The 10,564-nt window shown below is 50.8% G+C and overlaps 1 long non-coding RNA gene and 1 pseudogene across 1 annotated transcript; one reads left to right on the top strand and one right to left on the bottom strand.

Moving 5' to 3' along the window:
- Window positions 1-1,145: 1,145 nt before the first annotated feature.
- LOC123629875 lies at window positions 1,146-1,595 on the bottom strand. Its single transcript, XR_006732351.1, has 2 exons — window positions 1,466-1,595; window positions 1,146-1,373 (listed from the first exon to the last, which is right to left on the bottom strand). It is a non-coding gene; the product is annotated as an uncharacterized LOC123629875 (long non-coding RNA).
- Window positions 1,596-1,716: 121 nt separating this feature from the next.
- LOC123629862 lies at window positions 1,717-4,507 on the top strand (annotated as a pseudogene).
- Window positions 4,508-10,564: the final 6,057 nt, after the last annotated feature.

The raw sequence follows: 10,564 nt of genomic DNA on the forward strand, positions 1-10,564 counted from the left end.
ACAAATAGAGTGTCTAGCTGAGTCAGGGCCCCCAAGACCACCCACAGGTTTGATAATTCTCTAGGGGGACTCCCAAGACTCAGTAGAGAGCTGGACCCATGGCTGAGATTTGTTATAGCAAAAGGATGCTATGCACAATCAGCAAAGGGACAAAGTCACGGGGCAAAATTCCGGAGGGAACCAGGAGCAAGCTTCAAGGTCTCTCCCAGGGGAGCCATGCAGAACATACTGATTTTCCCAGCAATAAGTGGGAAATGCTGCTGACCAGGAAAACCTCGTAGAGGCTCAGTGCCCAGGGTTTTTATTGGGGCTGGTCACATGGGCACCCTCTGTCTGGAGAGAACCAAATTCTAGATCCCAGAAGGGAAGTTTGTACTCCGCCTAAACCATACTGTTTGTACAATTTGTGAGCCACTCATCAGTTAGTTAATGTGGGATCCTCCCAAAGTCTAAGTTCCCGGATGCCAGCCAAGGACCAAGCTTGCAAGCAGGCCTTTCTAAGGAGAGCAATTTCAGATCGCCTGTGTTAACTCTTTCCTGCACACTAGCCAAAACAATTACACAAGAGAAGGAAACAATAACTATAAAAGCAGCAAAGGGCTGGGCATGGTGGCTCACACCTGTAATCTCAGTACTTCGGGAGGCCGAGGCAGGAAGCTTGCTTGAAGCCAGGAGTTTGAGATCAGCCTGGGCAATACAATGACATCCCATCTTTACCAAAAAAAAAAAAAATTTTAATTAGCTGGCTGTGGTGGTACACATCTGTAGTCCTAGTTACTCGGGAGGCTGAGGCAGGAGGATCGCTTGAGCCCAGGAGTTTGAGGTTGCAATGAGCTATGATGATGCCACTGCACTCCAGCCTGGAGGACAGAGCGAGACCTTGTCTCCAAAAAAAAAAAAAAAAAAAAGGCAGCAAAGGAGGCACAAAATTAACATTAAGTTGACCCTTGAACATGGCAGGGGTTGAGTGAGGGAACTGACCTCGTATAACATTTGACTCCCCAAAAACTTAACTACTGATAGCCTACTCTTGGCTGGAAGCCTTATCAGTAACATAGTTGATTAACACATATCTTATATGTTATATGTATTATTAGCTTACAATAAAGTAAGCTAGAGAAAAGAAAATGTTATTAAGAAAATCATAAGGAAAAGAAAATATATTTACTATCCATTAAGTGGAAGTGGAGCCTCAGGAAGGTCTTCATCCCCGTCGTCTCCATGCTGAGCAGGCTGAGGCGGAGGAGGAGGAGGGTGGTCGGGCTGTCTTGGGCGGCAGAGGCGGAGGAGAAACCACACGTAACTGGGCCTGTGCAGTTCAAACCCGTGTTGTTCAAGGGCCAACTGTATTTCCAGACCGTATGGTTGTTGACCTGAAAAAGAATAAGAAAATCAACCGAAAATTATTCAAAATGAAATTTCTACTTGGAGCGAACTAGGCTAGAGCCCCGACCCAGGCTCCTACCTGCAGAGGCCCCGGCAGGAAAAGCTGGAGCTGGCGGGACCTGAATGGAGTTAGAAGCTTTCGCTGTTCCGCAGGCCTGGACGCTCTCATTGTCACCCAGCTGAGATGCACTTGGGGATTTTCTAAGAGAAACCGGAGAAGCCGGAGGGCTGCGCAGGCACAGCCCGCAGCAGGGCGACCTGGCTGGAGGGGCCGCGCCTCGGCCTCGCTCCTGCGGTCCCCCGGGGCCCGCGAAGGGCTCCGGCGACAGCATGTGCGTGGCCCTGTGTCATCAGACATTGCGAAAATTAGACAGCTCAGCTGTCGTCAGTTCGGAACAGTCTCTCACGCTGACTTTAACTCCTGCCTGGTGGCGCTGGGCGGGGCCACAGGACCGGTTCCTGCGCCCGCGGTCAGCAGCGGAGACGCGCAGCGAGACATTCCTGGGAGGCGTCCCAGACCCGGACGGCCACCAGGAGCTGAGCGTGAGGAAGTGACTGTGACCCACTAAACTCAAACCGGATGAGTCCCCACCTCCCGTCAGGGTCCCAGGGATGTGCCATTCAAGCCCTGCAAGGTGACCAACCAACATTTTAACATGGCTCTAAAATGTGTTTTCAGAGACAGGCACGAGAAACTTGGACACAAACAAAAAGCAAAACGCTTATTCAAAACTTATTAAAGCCTAAGAGCTGCTCGGCGCTGGACTCGCCCCCGGGGCCGTGGTCGCGGGGCCCTGCGCGGGGGCGGCCCGGCCCGGCCTTGGGGGCAGCGACCCCGCGGGGCCCTGCGAGCCCCCAGCGCCACGCGCCACGCTGCTGGCTGGGAGGACACTGACTCACCGGCGCTGAGTTCTCGCTGGCGGAGCACGGGGCGCCGCACTTCGCCTGCTTGACGGGCCGCCTGACCCAGCAGCGCCTCTCCAGCCCGACCCCTGCGACGTGGGCCTGGTGCGGGTGCCCCAGCGCAGCGTCTTCCCGGCGCACACGGGCGCGCGCGCTGCCCACAGCCGGTTCTTCCACTCGCTCTTCACCCAGAACGAGCAGCTGCGGCGTGTGGAGCTGTCCCTGGAGGCGCTGGCGTCTGGTGGCCTGCAGCAGATTCTCAGCTTCATCTACACGCCCGAGCTGCTGGTCAACGCAGCCAGCGCCCACGAGGTGCTCAGTGCCGCCTCCTTGCTGCAGATGGCCGGCATCGCCGCGTCCCGCCAGGAACTGCTGGACGCCCGCTCCCTAGGCCCACGGGTCCCGGCACTGTGGCCCTGGCCCAGCCGGCTGCCAGCTGCACCCCAGCTGTGCCACCCTACTACTGTGACATCAAGCAGGAGGCGGACACCCCAGGCCTGCCCAAGATCTGTGCCCGCGAGGGTCCTGACCCCTACTCAGTGCGCGTGGAGGACGGGCAGGGACCGCTGGCGGCACAGTGCCTGCCACCATTGGGCCAGCCCAGCCCTTCTTCAAAGAGGAGAAGGAGGGTGCTGTCGAGGAGGCCGGCAGGCCCCCGGCCAGCTTGTGTAAGCTGGAGGGTGGGGAGGAGTTGGAGGAAGAGCTTGGGGGTTCTGGCACCTACAGCCGCCAGGAGCAGCCCCAGATCATTGTGGAGGTGAACCTCAACAACCAGACACTGCACGTGTCCACTGGCCGAGGGGAAGCCAGGCCCTGGGAGGAGCCGGCCACCATGATGCTGGGCCGGGAGGATGTACTGCAGAGACACTCAGAGGAGGAGGAGGAGGAGGAAGAAGAGGATGAGGAAGAGGAGGATGGTGGCAGTGGAGGAGAGGAGGAGGAGGATCAAGAAAGTGGCAGTGAGGGAGAAGAGGAAGAGGAGGAAGAGGAAGGGCACAGTGAGCAGGAGGAAGAGGAAGAAGAGGAGGAGGAGGAAGGGCTCAGTGAGCAGGATCAAGAGAGCTCTGAGGAGGAGGAAGCAGAGGAGGGGGAAGCTGGCAGCATGCAGGGGCCACCAGGGCGCCGGGGCAGCCGTGCTGACCCCCCTCCCCACAGTCGCATGGCCACGCGGTCCCGGGAGAATGCCTGGCGCCAAGGCACCTCTGAGCCTGAGGAGGCTGGGCCATGTAGTGGGAAGCGACCCAAGCTGTCTCCCAGAGTGGCCTCTGCACCAGTCCGAGGGCCTCCAGCCACTGATGGGCGGGGGGCCAAAGTGAAGCTGGAGGAGAAGCAGCACCACCCGTGCCAGAAGTGCCCACGAGATTTCAACAACCGCTGGTACCTGGAGAAACACATGAATGTGACCCACAGCCACATGCAGATCTGTGACCAGTGCGGCAAGCGCTTCCTGCTAGAGAGTGAGCGGCTGCTGCAGCGGCAGACGGACTGCGAGCGCAACATCCAGTGTGTGACGTGTGGCAAAGCTTTCAAGAAGCTCTGGTCCCTCCATGAGCACAAGAAGATTGTGCATGGGTACGCAGAGAAGAAGTTCTCATGTGAGATCTGTGAGTTCTATACCATGGCCCATGTTTCGCACATGGTTGCCCACACCAAGGACATGCCCTCCACCTGTGAAGCCTGCGGGAAGTCCTTCAAGCGCAGCATGTCCCTCGAGGTGCACTCACTGCAGCGCTCCGGGGAGAAGCCATTCAGATGTGACAACTGCAACGAGCGTTTCCAGTACAGGTACCAGCTGCCGTCACACATGAGCATCCACACTGGCCACAAGCAGCTCCTGTGCCAGTGGTGTGGCCAGGACTTCAACATGAAGCAGTGCTTTGATGAGCACACGAAGACCCACACAGGGGAGAGGCCGGACATCTGCGACATCTGCGGCAGGAGCTTCCCCAGCCGGCCCAGCGTGAAGCGGCGCCGGCGCCGCACACGGGGAGAAGCCGGAGCCTCGCGACGTGTGCGGCCCGCGCTGCCGCTGCCCCGACGTGCTCGAGGCCCACAAGGAGAAATGCTTCCTTGTCAGCCGCCCGCGGGCCAGCGACCGCCCGCCCCGGCCCGGGCCTGCCCCCCGCCCAGCCTCAGGCCCGCGCTGCCCCTGCTCCCCGGGCTCCCCCAGACCCCGCCGCCCCTCGTCCCCACCGCTGCCGGCACTGGCGGGGCATGAACGCCACCAACTAGCTGCCGAGCTACACCTGCTGCGACCTGGAGCCCAGGGCCCGCTCCGGGGGGGGGACCCCGCTGCCCTCCCCCCTTGCTGGGGGGCAGCAGCTCGGGCCTGAGCCGCCGCCCCCTCCTCCAGAGGTGGCTGGATGTGCTCCGCCTGAGACCCCGACCCGGGGGGCGCGGGCCGGCAGCCCCCAGAGCCGGTGGAGGACGCCTCCCTGGCAAGTGCCCCCCTTCTGCGGCTCCCTGAAGCCTTTACTTTTTGGGTTTTTTTTGGAAGTGAAGGAAAAAGAAAAGAGAGGAAACTGTTTGCAGCACCCCTCCAGGCGAGGGGGGTGCTGGAGGCGGCAGGTCCGGCGGGGACGGAGGGGCCCGGGGCAGGTGTAGTGGCCGGTCACGCTGCTGAGGCCGGAGCCGGAGAGGGTTGGTCAGGCCCAGCCTGGAGCGGCCTCAGCGGTTTAGCCCCACGTGCTCGTGTCCCTAATTTGCTCCTTCTTCTTGCAGGGTTTGGGGAAAAGTTGGGGTGCCGCCCCGTAGAAGAGTTGTGGACCCAGTCTGAGGGCTGTGGACACCCAGCCAGGGCTTGAGACTGGACACTGGCGGGTGCGGGTGGGGAGCGTTGAGCAGCGGGAACTGCAGTCCGGGCTCTGCACCAAGTAGTGTGGGGGAGGCAGGGGCTGGACCCCAGGGGCTTGCTTTCCCCACTCACATCCCTGCCGGCAGGCCCGGGGGCCCCCAACCTGCACCAGGCTGCACCGTGGGTCTTGAGTCCCGGCGATGTCCCCCGAAGCTGCTAGGCCTTGGTGCTGTGGGCCAGGCCCTAGGTGGGCAGACAGGTGCCTCCCTCAGCACCAGCTCCCAGGGGCTGGAGTCAAGGAACCCCTGCAGACAGGCTAGACCCCAGGGGCAGGGTCCAAGGAGGACCACTTGGACAAGTGTTTTGGGGTTTCAAGGTGCTCTCGGTGGGACAGGGGGCAGGGCTGCCGCTCACAGAGCACCTCTGCCCCTCACCAGCTACCCTGGCCCTTTCACACCAGAAGGAGACGTGTGTGTCTGTGTCCGTCTCTGCTCCCCTGTGGCGGCACTAGGGCAGCCACAGCCTGTCCCTGGCCGGCTCCAGCATCCTGGCTCCTCCCGGGCCTCTGCACAGGTGGGTGGGCCGCTCACAGCACTGCTGGTGAGAGAAACCCCCGGGGACAGGGGACCCCAGCCTGTGCCCGGTGCTTGCCCTCATGAGGCCTGCACTAATAGGAAATCCTATTTTGTTGTCATTTAATGTCTTCATTCCTGCTTTTAAGATGGAGTGGAAGGTTCCGTAAACTACATGTTTCCTAGTTAAGCTCTTTCCTCTTGTGTTTATACAGTTTTGTTTGTTATACTTTTTGCACCTTAAACTCCCACTACTCCCCCACGCTACCACCTTCCCAGTGTGGCCGGGGTGGGAAGAGGCCTGGGCCCAAGGGGCATAGTTGGGGGCGCTGAACCCTTCTGACCTCCTTGTGAGGCCCATGGCCCTGGGGCAGGGGGCTGGGGACATTTTAATCATCAATAAATGAAGCACTTTATTCTGAAAAAAAAAAAGCTTAAATATGCCATTATCACTATAATTGAAAGATGTTTTGGAACATAATTATATATTCCTGATTTGGGCATATATAAAAAGGACTTTATTTTCTCATCTTTAAATTTATTAAAAAGCTTAGAGGAAATCCACATATAAAATTAATGGCATATGAAACAAAAGTGACAAATAGAAGCAAAGAAATTGATAAAAATTGTTCTAACATCAAGAAGGAAATTGTAACCAAAACAAATTTCAGATCATACCAAAAGCAATAATTCATTAAACAGGAAAAAAATAGATCAATAGTAGAAGTAATGAGTTATGATGAATAGGCTCTTGTGTTGGGTGATAATTCAATTGGTGAAGAGGAATCAATCACGATTCATTGGAAAAATATTTAAATTTTTTGTTGATTTAACACAAAATGGTGGCATCAACATAAATAACAAAAAACTCCTAATATACTATACACATAGAGGGATATCCATGACAAATCTGTTAATAAGTTCTGTCAAAGTAAAGGATACTCAACATTAGCTACTGCACAAGAAAACCTGAATTGACCAGTAATAAAGAAAGAATTTACTGTATGAATAAATATTAAAAAGAAGAGGGAACAAATTAATTTCTAATGATTTAAAACCCTCATTTAGTTTGCCTGTTTCACAAACAAGAAAATTCAAAATTAACATGCAGAAATGATTAACTCAATATCCTTCAATAAATACAAATTACAACCAGTTAGAAAATATACTAAACAGGAATTTACAATAGCAAAAAGAAAATCTACTTGGAAATAACAAGAAATAGGTAAGATCTATATGAAATAAAAACTTTAAAATGTTATTAATACTATTGGACACATAATAAATGTCCTGAGCAAATAATAAGGCATAGCATATTCTTGGAATGGAAACATCATAAATGCCATTTTTCCTTTACTCTATAAATAGCTCATAAATTAAAAAATCCCAATAAAATAATGAGGTGTTTTAAGTAGATAAGCTGATCCTAAAAATCATATGTAGAAATAAACAAGCAAAATAGTCAAAAAATTTCTGGGAAAAAAAAAGTAATAATGGGTCAGCCCAGCCAAATATTGACATTTTACAATTAATCACTGAAATAGTAGGATACTGATAAATAGATAAATGGGACAGAATATAAAATCCATAAATAAATCCACACATAAATGAAAATGTAGTATATGAAAAGGACAGCACTTCAAATTAGTGCAGAAAAGATGCTTCTGAAATAACTGGATAACCATCTGGAGGAAAACATGAATTTGAATTCACACCTCACTAGGCAATATTGAAAAGCAGATGGAAAAAGGAAACAAAAAAACAGAAGATGAATTCACACTTCACATCTTATACCAGGATAAATTTAATATGGATTTAAATTTTTAATATAAAAAATTAAATTATGAAAGTGTTAAAAGACTTTATGGGAAAAATTTTTAATAATCTTAGTATTGGCTGGGTGCAATGGCTCACACCTGTAATCCTAGCACTTTGGGAGGCCAAGGTGTTAGGATGGCTTGAGGCCAGGAGTTCAAGACCAGCCTGAGCAACATACTGAGACCCCATCTCTACAAAATTAAAAAAAAAAAAAAAAAACTTAGCCAGGTGTGATGTTGCACTCCTGTAGTCCCAGCTACTCAGGAGCCTGAGGCAGGAGGATCCCTGTGTTTGGGGCTGCAGTGAGCTATGATACGCCCCTGCACTCTAGCCCAGACAACAGAGTGAGAAACTGTCTCAAAAATAACAACAATAATAATCCTGGTATAAAGAATATCTTTTTAACTATGAAACACAACAGACACCATAAAGGAAAAGATTGATTCATTCAACAGTATACAAATTTCTTAAAGTCCCTGAAGCAAACCAACGCAAGTAAAACTAAATGACAAATGAAAAAATACATTTGCAACTCACATCACTAACAAAGAGCTAATCTGGCCTAATATATAAAGTGCTCCTTGTAAATAAAAAGGAAAAAATAATGTAACCCAATAAAAAAAGAGAAATGGATACGGGGGGAGCAAAATTCCTCCAAAAGAATATGAAAATAGATTTTAAACATACAGAAGGATGTTGAAATCCACTTATAACACGAGGAATGAAGATTAAAATTTCAATGGGATACCTTTTGTTTTTTTTACCTACAGGATTGCAAATGACAAAAAATTGATTCTTATGGTGGGAAGAGTGTGACAAAATGTACAATTACATTAACACATTGTTGGTGGACATGTCAATTAGTACTTCAGTGGAAGGCAGTCACGTGTCCATCAAACTCTCAAAGCTCACATCCTTGTAGCCAACAATTCTTACTTGTAGGAATTTAACCTGCAGCTATACTCATGTGGATGTTATACATTTTATATGTATGTTATAATGGGAAAAATTTGGAAAGGATCTACATGACCACTAATTGGAGACCAATTAGTTAAATCACAACCAGGGATACCGTGGATACCATACAGTCGCAGAAACAAGGAGGAGGTTCCTCATGATAGGAAATGATCTCCAAGAGATATTTTCAAATAGATGAAAAAAGCAAAGTACAATGGTATCTACGATGTACTAGAATTTTTTTCCAAAAAAAAAAAAAATGACGAAAAGTATATATGCCTTAATATACAGAGACTATCTCTGGGAAGATACACAGGAATCGAGAAACATCGGTCACCTCTGGGAGGCATCATGACGGGGGGCTGGAATAGCAGGAGCCCTATTCATTGGGTCTTCTTTGATAGCTTTGATCTTTCAACTACAGAGTGCATTGTCTACTGAAGGAGTAAACGTTAAAGAAAATAAGCAAATAAGAAACAAGTAAATGCAGCCCCCTCTGGAGAGCAGAGGAGGAGTCAAGACCTTGCCTGGGGGGAGCAGGAAGAGGAAGCCCGGAGGTGATGGCAAAGGCAGCCAGGCAGGGGCGTCGCACATCCAGCCAGAGAGAGCGGCCTCCAGCGGTGGAAGAGGTGAAGGTTCCTGGGGATCTGGAACCCCACGACTCCAAAGGCCATGGGGGTGGGACCCGAGGGTGGGTTTCCAACTATTTCACTGGTAAGGGCTGAGACAAAAGCTTGAGTTGTTTTGTCATCATCATTATTATTATTTGACTATTACTATTAGGACCCACATTCCCACTTCTTATCTGCAGAAAATGGGTTCTCTACATTCAGGAATTCCCTCCCATCCCCATCATCTGGAGCCCGACTTTCTTAACACTGCTGTTTCCCAGTCACTTCCCTTCGTGCAAACTTTATGGCAGCTCCAGGCTACGCTTGCACCGTCCTTGTTGGCGGTGAGACCAGGCCTGGGCCGAGCTCCCTGAGAGAAGGGAGGCTCTGTCTGTCTGAACTATATTCTCCACGCCTTGCAAAGTTCCTGGCACACACGTGGGATTCATAAAATAGTCACTGAAAACACAGATGAATAATCCCAAACACCTTGTGTGCTTCACCCTCCCACCTTGCTCCTGCCCCTTTATCTGGTGCTCCTTGTGTGCGCGCCCTGGTTCGCGGCGCCTGCTTTCCCCAGCACGTCATTCAGGAACGGCATGTCAATATCGGACCAGCAGCAGCAGCAGCGTCACCACTGTTGCCTGTGCCACCGTTTATGGGCCACCACCTTTGTGTCAGTAATGTTACCTTGGATTCCTGGGGGCTTTGAGTGACTACAAGATCATCTCTGAGGACACCATGTCACTGTGTCAGTGAAGAGACACAGGAAAGAGCAAGGGAGTTCAGCACAGCTGGCAGTGTCACTGGGTCTGGGCAGGTGACTTAATCCTAAACCAGCCCTAGTTCCTGCCTCAAAACGGTTGGCTCAGAATCCAGTTTGCCCAGGGCAAGCATAGCCAAGACCAGCCAGGGCTACAGTCATCCTGCCACCCCCGAGATTTTGCACAAATCTGCTTGAAGAAGTTCCTCTTAAAGTGTCATCCACCAACCAGCTCACCCAGAATCATCTGAGGCGCTTGTGGAAAACGCAGATCGTGGGGCCTCGCCCCAAACCTCCTGCAGCAGACTGCCTGCCCTGGGCCTGCTGAGTCGAGTCTAAACACACAGCAAATTCTAACGCAGACAGCTGGGAAACACACCCCAATAAACATGGTCCTAGGAAGCCCATATCCTGTGATTTTTATTTTTTAATTTTGAAATAATTTTAAATTTTAGAGAAGAGATTCATAAATAATACAAAAAACTCTCTTATCCCCTTCACTCAGCAACTATTCACATTTTGCCACATTTGCTTTCTGCCTCTGTCTCTGTCTTTATCTCTCAATCTCTCTCCCTCTCTCTCAATATGTCTCTCTCCTCTGCCCCTCTACATATATGGTGTCAACCTTAAATAATTGAAAGGATCAGAACACAGTTTAAAAGGGTTTATTAAAGCACAAAGCTGAGAATAGCCATTCAGGTAACACAGACTCCAAAGAAATGGGGTCAGTACTCTGAAGTTTAAAGTTAAGGTCTTGCTT

This window comes from Lemur catta, unplaced genomic scaffold (assembly GCF_020740605.2).
Source record: "Lemur catta isolate mLemCat1 unplaced genomic scaffold, mLemCat1.pri scaffold_55_ctg1, whole genome shotgun sequence".
NCBI lineage: Eukaryota > Metazoa > Chordata > Mammalia > Primates > Lemuridae > Lemur > Lemur catta.